At 43.5% G+C, this 16,684-nt stretch overlaps 1 protein-coding gene across 2 annotated transcripts in view; it reads right to left on the minus strand.

Annotated features, from left to right (window-relative positions):
- The window catches only part of ANKFN1 (ankyrin repeat and fibronectin type III domain containing 1), a 298,786-nt gene that overhangs the window by 271,869 nt on the left and 10,233 nt on the right, over positions 1–16,684 (minus strand). The window lies entirely within an intron of this gene.

The raw sequence follows: 16,684 nt of genomic DNA on the forward strand, positions 1-16,684 counted from the left end.
AAACAAAACACATTCTCTTTCTTTAGGCCATGCCTTGCAACAAAACCATTATGCTCCTTGGAATGCCCTTCCTCTGGGTTCTGAGGATAAAAACCCTACTCATCCTCCAAGGCTGGATTTGAAAAATATATAGTTTTGCAGCGCCCCCCTCAGCAAGCCTGATTTGGGAGAAGTCCAGAGAATTTTAAGCACCTTCTAAAATACATATTTTAAACAACTCTGTAGGTAATTCTAAGAACCAACCACTGAATTCACAGACAAAACCTCAAATTTCAATCTAGTTTTGCACTCTATTCAGGAATCCAGGGGCTGAAATGTGTTCACACCAGCAAACTTAGCTTATGTTGTCAATTATTTATATTGATAACTTTATATATAGTGGGACATGTTTAAAAATTTTGAAGAAGTTCTGCTGGTTCTCTCCATGCCCTTAATAATATTGGAAGCAGCCCCAAAGTGCAAACTACTGGGTCAGATGGTCCTGGGTCTCATGAGAATGTATCCCAAGCCTACTTTACTTAAGTCTTCATCTTTCCCTTTGAAGACTCTCATAACTTTTTCGGATCTTTTTACTTGGTTACAAAAAGTTGGTGAGGACCTGCAAGGACCAGTGAATGTCATCTGGCCACCCCCAAGAGACCAGTTATCAACTAATGTCAAGGCCTGGTTACATTAACATATAGGAAAAAAGTCTGTAAACAGGAATTTCTTTAGTAGTTGTTCTATTGTTTACAATCAATTCTGTTGTGATTTCCCCTAAGCAACAATGAAATCCCAACTAAATCATGAACTTAACTGGAAAATACTGCCTTGGAACTTTAATATTAATAATGTGCTAAAAAAAAATTCCCAGCAGCTTGAAACCAAAAACAAAACCTGTGCTGGCAGCCCTGGTAAAATTAGGAGCTTAGACAGTTTAAAAAAAAATAACACCAACATCATAGAAAATAGTATTTTCACAACTTTATTCCTGTTGTTATAAACATCATGTGCTGCAGCCTATAAAAGGCATTTGTTTTCTTAAACAAATGTTATATTGGTCTTTTATCTTTTGAGGCAGTTTCTGATTGTAGCAAATAGGTCCAGACAGAATATTGGAGTCGCCCATCATGGGCTTGAGCATCAGCCAAAAGAGAGAAATTAATTGTAGGTGGATTACGAAAGAAACCCTCCTGCAATCTCCTTTTCCAGGGAAGATGGGCCAGGAGTCTCCAACTTACTCTTGGCTTATGCTACTAAGCAGCTAGTCAAGCCCAAGGTGGGATGGTTTTCCACATTACACATACCATCATGAAAAGATGGGAGCTCATTCTCATGCTGGGAAACCAAAACTCCAGCTGCATTGTGGAACAACAGCAGCAGAGTGTGCAAACGGTGGCTCATGGTCATGCCCCCTTGAATATGGGCCCATGTTTGAAAAGGTCATGGAGCTCCAGCACAGGTTTGTGGTTGGATGGGGACCTCCTCAGGAAAACCAGACCAAACCATTAAAGTGGGATTCGTGATGGCCAGTCAGCTGTTCCTTCTGCCAGTCAGTCTGGAATAACGCTGTTATTCACCAAGGAGAGAGGGGCATGCGGGGCATGTCACCTGGGGGCTGAGAGGAAATGTGGCCTTTTCTACAAAGAAGACAAGGGTGGCCTGAGTTCCTGGAAATTCTAATAGAGCCTTCTTGGAATTACCTGGCTTGCTTGTTTTGCTCAAGGTAGGGGAGGGTTGGGGTGGTAGTATGTAGGGGAACATGAAGTGTTCTGACTTGGGCAATAGTGATTGTGTCCTGAGAGAACCATATGTCAAGCAATAAGATGAATCTTTTCTCCTACGATATATAATCACAGCCAAGCTGGTAACCTTACAGGAAAATAGGACATGAGTTTGAGCACACAGATTTTCCCAGCTCTATTCCCGCCTCTGCTCTTTACTGTAGAGCTCCTTCTCTCTCCTCAGGGAAGATTTTCCAGCAAATCGGGCAGGTGATGTAGTTCAAGGCTCCATTTACATGCAAGTTTTGAGAAAGTACTTCGGGCACAAAGTACCCAAATGTCCCCCTTCATCCCTGTCATCCAATGTTTTGTGAAGGCCAACGATGTTCAAAATATGCGATGAAGCACAGACTTTGACACAGTAACCACAAGGAATGGTTAAGACATTCTGCTTTGCTATAAATGGAGTTCTCTTAACTCCTTGTGCGCATTGAACGGGTTCCAACATATAACAAACACTCCAGTCCCATGCATTCCCAAGCGCATATCCATCAAAATCCAAACTTTAAACTTGAGTAAATATATCTGTCTTACAAAGTCCAAGGTATTTATTACAGGGATCACCCACTTCAGGAATTTAAACAATGTTCAGACCAAGGAAAAATTTCTTACCAGGGGTTTTAAACTCCATTTCCCCTCTCTGCAGCTGGCTAGCAGAGCCTGGCATGAAAGCAAGTGATCCAAGCAACCCTCACTCTCCTTTCCTTAGTCCAGGACTCCCTGGTCTCTTTAACCCCTCCCTGCTCAGCCACACGGATTTGCATCATTTGCAAAAAAAATGCAGTGGGTGAGTTGGTGCCAGGCTGGCTGAAGTCCCTCAGGGGATGCAGCAGGGTGGTAAGAACACCCCTTCTTGCACACGCACACACACACACACACACACACATGTCACTTCACACTCCGCAAAATCAAATACATAGATTTAAATGAGATCATAAAAAGATATTTTCTTGTCTCTCCTTCCCCTCCCCCCCACACCATCTAATAATAGGCTATTAATTCCAGCCATTTTAGACTGTCTAAAGTGTGGTGTGTAAACCGTGGCTGCATCAATCAGAGATGTGTGTCTAGTTATTTCAAGCATTCCCTGTTGGCATAAAGAAAGGCTGGTTTGTGCGCTCCAGCCCAACTGCAGCTGAGATCTGCATTGATTGATAACTGAATGCATGAGCTGGAAACTTGTACAGCTGGGGCTGCGGAGCAGGCATAGCTGAGGGATCAGAGGGAGGGAGGGAGAGTTTGGGGCTGGTGCCTGAAGGGTGGGGAAAGGTGGAAATGGACGCTGACAGAGTGTTTTATCCAGTGAGAGTAGGCGGGGGTCTGGGCTTCACTGTTTCACTCTTGCCTACCAGCCTGGCTGGCTCTGGTGTCATGAGCTGAGTTGCCTGTCCCTGATGACAGCCACGTCGCTCTGCAACATGTGTAGCAAATTCCCCAAACAGCTCAACTCCTGAGTGCTCAGCACCAATGTCACAGAAGCATTATCTTCTTGACACCATAAAGTTTCAGCAGGGAATCTATTTATTTTTAAGATTTTATTTACTTATTCATGAGAGACAGAGAGAGAGACAGAGAGAGAGAGAGAGAGAGGCAGAGACATAGGCAGAGGGAGAAGCAGGCTGCATGCAGGGAGCCCGATGTGGGACTCCATCCTGGGTCTCTAGGATCACGCCCTGGGCTGAAGGCAGCGCTTAACGGCTGAGCCACTTGGGCTGCCCCTCAGCAGGGAATTTAAATGTACTAATAGCTGCAAGAGGCAGTGTCTTAACACCCGACAAGTTATAACCAGGGTTTTTTTTCTTAAGTCTCTCCTTATAAAAAGTCTTAATTGACTGGAGCGCAGAGTTTCTAGCCTGTCATATCTTCGCCACCTTTTTTCTAGACTAAAAATGACAACACAAAGGGCAAAAAATGATAGAATATTCGTATTTTGATATCTGGCTATAATCCTGCAGACATCAGAAGACCCCAGTTTTTCCTAAGAGAATAGCAGTAGAATGTAGCCTGGGTGTCAAAATTGGAAAATAACTTTTATATGGATTTGCTTTCTCTTATTACTTTTCACCTTGAAATCTGGATGGAGGCGGGTGATCAGGGTACAAGAGAAGAAATAATGGCACAGAAAGAGGTAATGGACTCCATCCCACTTACTAAAAAAATGAAGAAAATCCATTTAAGTGTATGTGCTTTATAGACTCATTCTGACCTGGGTAAAACCCACCCATGCTACCAACATACTTAAGTCCCCAAGGTTAAGCTTGTCTTTCGAACATAGACATTCAGTTTGAGGGAGGGGAAGGATGAAGTAGGGGGTGTTGATGGGGGAGATCAATCTTTGTTCATCTTTGTTCTCTCATTTGGGATAAATGAATACATTTGAGAGGGGGTAGGCAGGGGTCTGAGTGCTTCTGGAGGCTTCTTTGGGCAAAACACAAGCAAGGAGCTGCAAGTCTTGTGTTTTGTCTAATTACAGGGCCCTTACCAGGAACGAACAGCAGATCTGAAGGGTAGAAATCAACCATGAATCACCAAAGATGATGGTGAGAAGGGGTAAAGGCTGCCCAAGGGCACAGAAAGACCACTAGGGGTAATGCAAATAATTGTATCAGGTCTAGCCAAAGAGGCTTCAAGTAATTCACTAAAAAGATCACTTACTAGGGAGGCAAGCCAAACTCAGTCTCTCCTCCCTCCTCTAATCCAGCTGTCCCAGAACATGACTGCACTGTACACTTGCTGGGCATTCCAAGCACTGTCAGCTCCAGCGTCCCTGGCTGAGCTCCAGAAGATTTCAGACAAATGTCACTAGAGGGCCAAGGGGGCACGCACGCCTTTGAAATAGTGCTGGCAAGGGGTGGCTGCCCTGTGAGCTTCTGCCTTTTCTGGCCAGCCCCGGAAATGAACGAGGGAGGGCAGAGATGACAGTGTCCAGGAAAAGAATGCAGTCGCTTCCCTCCCAAATGCACCGCCCACAATGTCAGAAGGACCCAAGGATTCTTGGAATGCAAGCATGGAGGAACCTAGCAGGCAGCACCGAGAGATAGCAGCTCACCTCCTCTTCCCCCAGACTCAGGCATACCAAGAGAAAAGAGGGGGGGAGTCCACTGTGACCAAGAAGAAGCATTCAGACAGTTTGTGGAGGGTGTCAGACAGGTAATTCATCTTCAGGATGAGAATCTCTATAGTGGGTCCCAGAAATCTGTTATTTCTACAAGCCCCAGTTGATTTTTGTATATTTGTTCATTCACTAAATATTGCTTGAGTACTTTCTCCTAGGCATCGTTCTAGGTGCCTGAGATACAGCAGTAAGGAAAACAGACAAAGATTGCCCTCCTGGGATTGACATTCTAGTGGGGGAGACAGTGAAGTGTGTGGCAAGATGGAACGGGCTGAGTTCCACAGGGAATTACAAAGTGGCAGGAAGTGCAGATATCCGTGCAGCATAAAATAGGGTGGTAGGAAGTCATGGAAAGCCTCATTGACAAGGTGACAGTTAAGCAGAGACTTGAAAATGGTGAGAAAATGAGCCATGCCAGCATCTGGGGGAAATACATTCTGTGCAGAGGGAACAAGCAGAGCAAAGGCTGAATGAAGGCAGGAGCATGCATGAGTCACAGCCAGGTGACAATATGGCAGGGCCCAGGAGCCCCAAGGAGGGTCACAGGTGGGAACCCGGAGGTAGCACAGCGCCAGATTCACTGGCACAGGGACTTCTGAAGAAACTATTCTAAAACTGGGATTCTGAGAGTAGCTGATAAAACATTGACGAATTCCCAGCCTGTTTAAGAATCCAGTTTCACTGATTTTATTCGTGGTTGGACAGAGGCCTTGGGAAATTGGTGGAGTAAGCTGATCAACATTTGTAATTGGAATTCTTGCTGTGGGCCAGGCTATGGGCTAGATGCTGGTTATAGAAACCCCAGTGAGGCAGCTCCTGCCCTCTAGGACCTTTTATCATAGTGGCAGGGGCTGAAAACTAACCACGCAGCACCCTGTTGGTCAAGAGCTAAATGTGTGGTACAGACAACAGATGCTATGAGCGCTCAGAGGGAGGAAGGACTTGTCCCTCTTTGTTGGCCTGGCTATAGACCACTTCCTGAAATGGGCCTTGCCTGACCAGTAGTATCAGGTGTCAGGTGGTGCCGGTAAGATAGCACAGGACAGGGGCCAGTGGAGAAAATGCTCCCTCTCACTCACTCTCCCGAAACCCCAGATGGACCAGCCTGGCTAGTTTTTCCAGCAAATATGCCCATACGGTCCTGCCTCTAATTCTGTGGCAGCTCCCCTGGTTCCTAATTCCGGGCTTGGATTCTGGACTCTCAGTTGGCACCTGTCATGTCCTGCTCTTGGGTTCTCACTACCACCTCCTAGCACCGACCTTGGAGGCTTCCACGGCCCTACGCTTTGTATCTGACCAAGCTGGTCACCTGGTTGTTGCTTCCTGGACCAGAACCTGCTGGATACAGTTCTTCCCAGTGTGATATCTTGACATTTCATTTGGCATGATGATTAAGACTCAGGTAAGTGAAAGGTGGGCGGAAGATACTGCTTACTATCAAGGATGCAGAGGAAGAAAGCTGGAGGAGTTTTGGGGGAGTGAGGAGTACACCACTCTCCCTAAAGTTAAAAAGTAAATAAAGGAATGGTGTATTGTGACATCTTCGGCAGCATCCGTTCTTTCAAGTCAGATCGACATGGTTTTGAATCCCAGTTCTGCTCTGTTGAGGTATCTGCTCAGGAGCTAAGAGGTACTTAATCACATTTAGTTATTCTTCTCACTTGTAAAATAAGGATAATGATGTTCACTTTTTTAGAATAGTGGAGATAAAATAGATAATCAATATAAAATACCATGGATTTGACAAGAACACAGTAAGCATGCAATTAAAACCAGAGTCATTTTAATTTTGTTACTGCCATAGACTGAATGTTCAGCTTCTCCCGAACTTTGTCTGTTAAACCCTAACACACCCAGTGTGACAGTGTTTGGAGACTGAGAATTGAGGGGTGATTTGGTCATAAGGGCGGAGCCCTCATGAATGGAATTAGTGCCTTTTTTTTAATTTATTTTTATTTTTTTTTATTTTTTAATTTTTTTTTTAAATTAGTGCCCTTATAAAGGAGGACCCAGGGAGCTCTCTGGCCACCCCCTTCTGCCCTGTGAGGACACAGCAAAAAGACAGCTGTCTATGAACCCAGAAGGGGTCCTCACCAAACGCCAAATCTGCCAAGTCCTTGATCTCAGACTTCCCCACCCTCCAGAACTGTGAGAAATAAATTTCTGTTGTTTGTAAGTCACTCATCTGTTGTACTTTGTTCCAGCAGTCCAGACGGACTAAGACAACTGTTATGATTATTCCTGGTACTAACTAGTATAAAAGGATGCTGGGGGGTCAAATTCTGGAAGGTCTTGATCAAGGAGATTCAATTTTAGGATGATAAAAAACAAAGCCAGGCAAAGACCCTCCCCCGTCCGTTCCTCTGCTAGCTCTGCTTCCTCCATGTGTCCTCCTCAGGACCTCAGTGCTGGACTGGGTCGAGTCTGCATTTCAATCACATGTTCCCCTGCTGTTTCCTGTCTTCTCCTCTGCGAGGACATCTGTGTGCCTGGACAGTCTTAATAGGTCCGTGTGAAGACCCAGACTGGGAGTGATGTGACCCAGCTGGGGACAACCTCTTGTTTCAAAGACTTGCCCTCTTTTCAGAAGGTTGCCAAAATGAAGAAAATAACTTTTCCTTGCCAGTTTCCACAAAGTGAAATGCCAGTCCCTAGCCTTCAGATTTTTTCCCCCTTCTGTTCACCCACCCTGTTTATGGAAAATGAATCATGCGACTCATTTACACACAAATGGAGAGGTAGTTTGGGGATAAACAACACAACTTCCTGGAATGCCCTGGATGCTCATCACACTGCTGTTATAACCATTGCTGCAAACTCTGGTTTGTAGAGAACCTCCTGGGGTAGAAGGTGCTGCTTAGGTCAGAGGGAAAAACAGGCTCCTGGCCCGTCCACTGGGCTAATTAATGTTGGAGACAGGATTCCTGTCTGCACATGGCTCCTTCCCTGGCACAGAGCAGAACCACTCACTCCAGACTCTCCAGTTCCAGTCCCTCACCTCCGCCAAAGGAGAGAACAAGTACAAAGGCCCGGGGAGGACATAAGACAATGTCTTGGGCTATTTCTACTTTCCAGTGGAGGTCCCACAGGGAGGCCCCGGAGCCCGTTCCCCATCTAGTGGGTTTCCTAGTGCCAGTCCTGCTTCCTTCAGGGACTCTGACTGAGTTTCCCACTTCTGTCAATCTCTTCCTTGGGGTCCAGACCCTATAATGCTTGGTTCTCAGGAACTCCTCCTGCTCTCCATTTCCTTCCAGGTGCAGAAGGTAAGTTTAGAAGTGATTGTTATTTCCAAAGGGACTTATAACAAATGGAAAAACAGAGACATGTGTGGTGGTAGTAGGGGCAGGTGAGAAGAGACATAAATAAGGGGATGTTATGACGACTGGAGGACATTTCATGAGACTGGCCTTGTACAATCCTTGTACCTCCCAATGACCCACCCACTCACACACACTCCTATCAGCCTCCTGCAGACTTTGTCACTTGCTTCTCTAGGTTCTTATAACTCTTACAACTATTTCTGTATTTGCTTTGGTGGCTATTTGCTTAGGTATCTATCTCCCACTCTGCGTAGGTAACCCTATAGGACAGGGTTTGAATAGCTGGCGGCACCTAGGATATAGGAGGAGCTCTACAGATGTCGGCTGAATGAATGGATGGGTGCTTTCACTAATCATTATTTCCTTTGATCTACAAGATCATTTTTTGAAGATACTTCCATTTTTATTTTTTATTTTATGTAATCCCTGAGTCTTAGAACAGAAGCAAACTCTCGGAACCCAGAATGGGGACCTGAAAAGTTTCTTCACCTCTGAATGGCTGACACTGATGTATGTGGATTTTCCAGATTGGTCTGATTGGGCCCTCTCTCCTTATTAACACAATCCCTGCAGTCTAAGCTTCCTGATAGATCATTAGATGGGCCAAAAATCAGTGAGTGACACCATCAGAATTATCCTGGGCTACCTCCCCTGCTGCCTCCCAGCTTAAGCATCTTCAGGAATCACCACCAAGGCTGCCAGCAGGGCACACTCACCACTGCAGCAGGGACAACAGGGCAGCTGTTGATTTGTTATCATTACCTTCAAGCTATGCCCTCAGCATGGCTTGGCATCGTCCCCAGGAACCTCCAGGAGAAGCCTGCTCTGCAACTCCAGCTAATGATTATTTTACCTGTCTGCTCTCCTCTCATCTCTCGTTCACCCTACAATCTCCCCCTTGTTTTCCTTCTTACTCTTTGTGGATACCCCGCCTCACACTTCAAAAAGAAATTAGGAACTGACAGAGGGTCCCACAACTCCTGACCTCTGTACTCTTCTTCTGCTCCTTTCTTTTAGTTCCAGAGGAGAGCACAGCTGGTCCCCCACATAGATTCTGGATGTCCTCCCTTTGCCTGTCTTCAGGAATCATTACTTTGTTTCCACTTTCTCTTGCATCTCCAGAACCCCCATCCCTTTCTCCTGGATAACATTCCCCATATTCAAAGAGGTTCTTTTATCACCCTATTAAGACAAAAAACAAAACAAGACACCTCCCTTGAGACCACTACTCTAGTAGAGTGGAAGGTCTACCTTTATTTTTCTTCATAGTAAAAATTCTAGAAACAGTTCTCTAAAGCCTGCTGTGTCCACTTATCCATTCACTCCTCAACTTCTGCAGATAGTCCTCCATCCCCTGAAAGCAGCGACTCTGGCTACTGTGGCAAGTAAGAGTCATTTCTAGACAAACAGAAAAGCAGTCTGCAGTTAACCACTGGAGAATGATGGAAACTAGCACCAGGATGAGTTACAGTATGAGACATGTGAAGCGGATTAAGTCTGAATAAATTTTGAGAGTGTGGCAAAATGCAGGTATTGAAAGACTCAATACATAATGTAAGAAAAAGAGGAGTCCACGATCACTCCAGGGTTTCTAGGCAGCTCAAATGGAAGACGATGCTGCCTCTTACTAAGACGAGGCTGACGACAGAGGGCACATGATTGTGTCCCTTCAGTACCATAAACTCTGTGAAGGTGGCTGCTGTTTCTCATATATTTACCACTATTTCCCAAACACCCAACCCAGTGGGCTCTTACTTATTTAATGAATAAGTCTGAATATACAATAGTATTAGTTTCAATTAGGATATTTTCAGCTGGAAGTAATGGAAAACCTTGTTTCCAATTAGCTTAAAAAAATAAACAGTTTATCACCTCACCTAACAGGGAGAGCAAGTTCTGGGCCTGACTGATTCATCCCTGCATCTTTCTGCTCTGTGGACCTCAGCCTCAGCCCCAGGTTGGTGTGTGGCAGTTTTCAGGGTCCCATCCAACCCAACCATAGGAGAAAGAGGCAGTTTCTCCCTCTCTCTCTGCCCCCCATCCCTCTGTCTCATGAGTGAGAAAACTTTCCCCACAAGCCATCCAGCACACTACCTCTCTTGTTTTTATACGGCAAATTGGGGCACAACCTCCTTCCCGAGCTAGTCAGAGAAAAGGAAGCACGTTTAAGTCACTCAGGCCCTCCTTGGAAGCTGGGGTTGGGCCTATCTGCCCCGGCACCTGGCTGTAATATGGTTAGGAGGAGACCTGAATCAAGTCTGGATTTTGTTGAAAAGGAAGAAGAGGGGAAATTGGCACCCGTATGACACCAGTGTTGTCATGCTAACAAAATGCCTTATAATAATAATGAAACATAGACTTAGGAGGAAGTTATGTGAATTCTGAAAGTGTTTGTTAAAAAAAAAAACAAAGGCAAGTGCTTTTATGTTTATGGATATTCTAGATATAACAATCATTCAAAATGTTAAATGAGTCTTGTAATTATCACTCTATAACCACAAACCACATTTCCTATGAATTTAAGATAGCTTATGAAAAATAACTTCAAATTGCTTATTAAAGTGATTTAGTAAATATTTCTTGAGCACTATGTGCAAAGACTTGAGTTAGAAACAGAAAAGGAATACAAACATATATACAACTTGTCCCAATTCATCAGGAGGAAAAGAGGAAAGGCGCCAACAGTTGCTGGAGACCTGGACCCACTTGGTGAGGTCATTACATTTAATTCTCCCAAGAGGCCCACATAGTAGTCATTATTATCCTCACCAGACATTTCTAATGGTCATCAGTGTCTGGTTCACTTCTCCTTCTGAGTTCATGAAAGGCTGTACTTCCAAGGCCCACTGAGGTTGACTCTGTGACTAGAAGTCACGTAGGTTACTTCTGTGCTGGGCATTAATTGCTGGTGTGAAAACTTCCCCTCTCCTCCACTGCTACAACACCTGGAGTTCCACATGTCCAGGCTGACACAGTCGTAAGATGCAGAAGCCAGCTTCCACCCCCAAGTCTCTGAATAACTAGCAGAAGCACAGCCTCCCATTTGTCTGCAATGAATGTGTAGCACGAGTGAGACACTTTTGTCAGGTACTACCATGGAGAGATTCTGGAGGTGTCAACTGAATAACAGTGCAGGATAGTTAGTCCTCACAGACAGTGTACCCTAATATAGAAAAATGAAGGTATAGAGGAGTTAGATAACTCAAAGTTATCCAAAGTAGAAAAACAGGGCTATGAGAAAACAGGCTTAGTTGGTTCCGAAGCTTATACTGCTCTACCCACACCATGCCAGCTTCTAAATTATGTATAGTTCTTGTCACAAAATTGGCACTCAATATATGTTTTCATTATTGTTAATGATAGCTTGTATGTTTTTATATGTGTTTAATATTTGAACCAAGGTTTTGAAACATATATATGTGTGTGTGTGTATATATATATGCATATATATACATATATATATATATTTCTTTTTTTTTTCTCATTTAACCCTTACACTAAGCTCATCAGGTAGGTCTTAGTAAATTTCTGTCTCTTCCTCCTGCTAAGCAAATAATTATTGATTTTGTAGGATGACCTAGCAATCTGTTAGTTGCTGGATGTCCAGTAGATGCTATCCAAGAATTAGATTCAATGACTTGTGTGTGGACTTGCAACTAATAGAAAGAACTAGAATTTAAACACAGCTTATCTAGGAGCACCTGGGTGGCTCAGTGGTTGAGCATCTGCCTTCGGTTCAAGTCGTGATACTGGAGTCCTGGGATCGAGTCCCACATCAGGTTCCCTACAGGGAGCCTGCTTCTCTCTCTGCCTATCTGCCTATGTCTCTGCCTCTCTCTCTGTGTCTCTTATGAATAAATAAATAAAAATAAACACAGCTTATCTTAAAATATGAGTTTATTTCTAGTAGAGGGCCAAGAAAGCTACATAAGTATCATTAAATATGGTACTCAAGAAGGCCAGTGAGGTGGTATAGTGTTCTCATGATCAAGTGAAAACCTACTGTGGGGACTCAGGTTTGGAGGGCATGGGGTAACCCCTCCCAGCTGGGGTTACTAACAAAGTTTTCATGAGGCTCACCTGAGCTTTGTAGAATGGGTAAGATTCTGACTAAGGACTGTGACTTGAAATCAAGGGCTTTCCAGTGACCTAAAATGCTGCAAACACATTCAGAGGAAATGTTCAGAGTGCTGTTGGTCATGGTGTAGGCTCTGCATTTTGGCAGTGGATGGATGAGATCAAAAGAAGGGGGTAGGACTGTGGAAAGTTAGCACAGGAAGCAACCTCAGAGATCAAAGCCTTCAGGGAGGTCAAAGGGTTCTGATCTTAAGAGTTAACTCTGGTCTGCTAAGTGTGACTACATGGATGATTCTGAAGCTCCCTGGGGCTCAGTGGGAAAAAGCCAAGGACTGAGGAACATGAATTCCAAGGGCACTATAGGAAAGGAATGGTTCCTGAGTGCCACTCATAAAGCATCTCGGTTCTTGTCTAATCACTTGATTTCATCGTCAAAGGAAATATGATCTAAGAGGGAAAGCCCTTCCAACGTCACAAGACTCCACTGTGGCACAGCTGGGACTGAAACAAAGACCACCTGATTTCTTCCCTTGTGCTTTTTTCTTCTCCAGACTAGGCATCAGATTCTGGAAGACCTTAATGCATTTAACTATTATGTAGGTGAAAGGGAGGCTCTGCATGTTTTTCAGCAGGTAGATTGCACTGAAATGAGAGTAAGAGTGTACCATGCAGAGGCATATGTGGAAGGCAGTGGCAGGGAAAGGGTTAGGTGAGTTCCAGGGTGGAATAAGGAGTCCTGTAAACACACCTGAATTAGGGCAATGGAAAGGAAAAAGGATGGAGGAGTGTGATTATAACAGAGGAGAAAGAATTCTCGTTGGTATTAACAATGCTGACAATGCTGTTCATAAACAGGATCAGGTCACTGTTCTAGAAAGTGATGTTGAAAAGGACATTTCCCCCGAGAAAGCCCAGACTAATCCCATGTTTAAACAATCCTTGGATGTTGTATTCCAGGCTGAAGTGAGCTGTTTCTCTGAGTGCCAAATACCCATATGAAATTAAAAAAATGAGTCCAACATCTGAATGTTTGGGCTATATGACGCCAAGCGTCCCACACAGCTGATTCAGAGGCAACAGGAGGGCATGTGGTGCTGACTGCTGGCACGGGCATTTTATAGATTCCACTAGGACTCTGAAAAGTTTGGGTATGTAGAACACATTATCCAGACAGCACTCATTTGTATTTTCTTGGCAGATCTACTTCACTTGACAAGGAGATGAGACATAGGGAATACCCGATCTCATGCCAATAAACTCCTGCTTAGTGAGAGTGGTCTATATAATATTGGCCTATATACTACAAGACAATAGTCTAGAAGATACAAATTACAACGGCATGGAATGCTCACTCTCTGGGTAATTTTGAAATATTTTCTAAAAAATAGGGCAGCCCCGGTGGCGCAGCAGTTTGGTGCTGCTTGCAGCCCGGGGTGTGATCCTGGAGATCCGGGATCGAGTCCCATGTCGGGTTCCCTGCGTGGAGCCTGCTTCTCCCTCTGCCTGTGTCTCTGCCTCTCTTTCTCTCTCTGTGTGTGTCTCAATAAATAAGTAAAATCTTAAAAAAATATATTTGTAACTGTTAAGTTCTGTGATGGAACAGAAAGAAACAGATCCCATCCGACTTGGAGGAAAATCTGTATTTGCATTTATTCATCTTTAAAATGCTTAACAAGGTGACAGGAACACAGTAGGTACTTAAGCAATATAAATTTTCATTCCATTCCATTGACAGAGAATTTAAACTTCATAAGACAATTCAAGTGAACCCCATTTCATTTGATGAAAATCAAGTTAGGTGGGCCTTGAAACACGAACAGACTTTGCCCAGTGCCACCCAACTAGCAAATGCCGAGGACCAGGCTTGAGTCTATGCCTTTTGGCTCGAAATCCAGTGTACTTTTCACTACAGCATAATAATGAACATATTATGTATATTACCATGTCTTCTTAGCAGGCTATAATTTTGGCAGTCCATACTGGGTTTTATTTTCCACTGTGGCTTGTGCAATAGTTACCACCACTGAGTATTTTTAACTGACAGAACAGATTTCTATTGAGAAACAAATTTATGCATTATCCTGAGAAATGGGCTGAACTCTGTAACATAATGCCCCAAGAATAATGTGGGGATCACAGGCTATTTTCAACTTGGAATCTGAGGGACACTAGTTCATATTATTATTATTATTTTTTAAATTTTTTATTTATTTATTGAGACACAGAAAGAGAGAAAGAGGCAGAGACACAGGCAGAGAGAGAAGCAGGCTCCACGCAGGGAACCTGACGTGGGACTCGATCCTGGATCTCCACCCGGGCTGCAGGCAGCACCAAACCGCTGCACCACCGGGGCTGCCCCCCGAGTCCATATTAAAGGAAGTTTGGTATTACTTTCAAATAAAGATGCTTTCAGAAAGTCCAGATTGTTGATATTAAGAAAGTTGTCTCTCCAATTGTTCATTTATTTTTTCATTTTAATTAATTTGTTCATTTATTCATTCATTCATTTGTCTACCCATTAAGCATTTATTGAGCACCAGGGACAGTGCTAAGGGATGGAGATTAAGAAGTCTACACAGTCCCCACCTCAAGAAGCTTGCAATTTGGGTAGAAACAGACACAATAACAATGTGTTACATGATACAGGATGAGAACAGATAAGTATATGGAGAATGTGCTATGAGATGTTGAGGAGGGACATCTGACTGAGATGAAGAAGCAGGGAAGTGGGGAGGGAAGGATTCCCAGAGGATCTACTGTTTGGGCTGGGATGTAAAAGGCCTTCAGAAGTTATCAGGATTAGAAGTGCATGAGACATGATGGAGGTCTTTGCCAGCAGAAGGGTGGGAAAGCATGGTAAGCGGAATGTGTACCCATAACTAAGGAGAATAAAATGATGTGTGTGTGGGACAAATTATGAGGCCTCAGAGTTCAAATGTTTACTGTTTAATATACACGGGGTACTTTTTATACCAAAGTCATCCCAGCTACTGCTGGTGAATTACACCCAAATTCTGTGATTATGGGTATAAACACCAATACACATACATTCCACAAAATATATCCCATTATGCCAATATGCTGAAGGACAATAATAAACAGAGCTGTTTTAAGTTTCTAGATGATCTCTTCCTCAGAGATGGAGTTGGAACTTTCAATTACATAGCTTATTTGGCTTGCCATCTAAATCCAGTGAACTACTATTCACAGACCCTAGAAGTGAAGGAGGAGGAAGGTAGACACTATCTGGCAAAGTTCACTGGACAAAGTCCTATTGAGGTCCAAGTCCTGATGGCACTCAGATGCCACCTCACCCCTACACAGACATAAATAATACAAACCACCTCTAAACTTTTAGTTCCATCTCTCAGTTCCTGGATTAATGGAGTACATCTTTCCAAGGAAATATGGGTATGGAGGATGAGGGGTCTAGAAAAAGTAGACATTGGTCATGGGAGAAGACCACAAATGCGGGTGTTGAGAAAATATGAATCACAGGACCATAAACTCTGAGAGCTGGGAGTTTTAGGAAGCAAGTTAAATAGCCCAGGATCCAGCCAGGGCTTTCTGCATCGCTACATGAATATTGTTTACTTGATGTATTGCTCCAGGCTGGACAGAGTCAAGTCTGAACAGTGGCCAGAGTCGAAGAGAAAATCTGTATGTGTAGTGGAGGTAATATGAGTCATTTCTGCTTGGCTCTGCTCTCAGAAAAATCTCTGAAAAATTTTATAGGCAAAATTGGCATCTCAGATATAAAGTGGTTACCAGTTCTTGTTTTCAAGATTCAAAAGTGTCTTTATTTCAATTTTAATTTTTTCAAGGTCAGAAAGCTAAGCTTTATTATTACTACTTTTAATTCTTTCCCACATAAATAATTCTTCAATTCTTTCCCAATACCCCCCTCCCCCATTATAGTAGTGCTCAATAGCAACTCTGTAGTTGAGGATCAAATATGTTTTTAAAAGAAAAATAATGGATGGGATAAAACTATTTATCTCTGTTCTAATTAGCTCAGTCAGAAAATCCAGAACATCAAAGATCTTTGTAGACTTTGCTAAACCATTACTCCATTTTCACTAAAAATTGCTACAGACAACACAATGGGTGTTTGTCCACAGACATATCCATTCATTTAATTCAATAAATTAGTGTGTTTAATAGCGTGCAGTTATGGGCTGAATTAGTCACCCCATCCCCACTCCACCAAATTCAAGTGATAAAGTCTTAACTCCCTAACCCCCGTACTTTAGAATGTAATTGGATTTGGAGATAGAGTCTTTAAAGAGGTAATTAAAATGAAGTCACTAGGGCGGGCCCTAATCCAATAGGACTGGTATCCTTATAAGAAGAGGAAATTTGGATATAGACATGTACAGAGGGAAGACAATGTGAAGACATTGGGGAAG

This window comes from Canis aureus, chromosome 16 (assembly GCF_053574225.1).
Source record: "Canis aureus isolate CA01 chromosome 16, VMU_Caureus_v.1.0, whole genome shotgun sequence".
NCBI classification, from domain to species: Eukaryota; Metazoa; Chordata; class Mammalia; order Carnivora; family Canidae; genus Canis; species Canis aureus.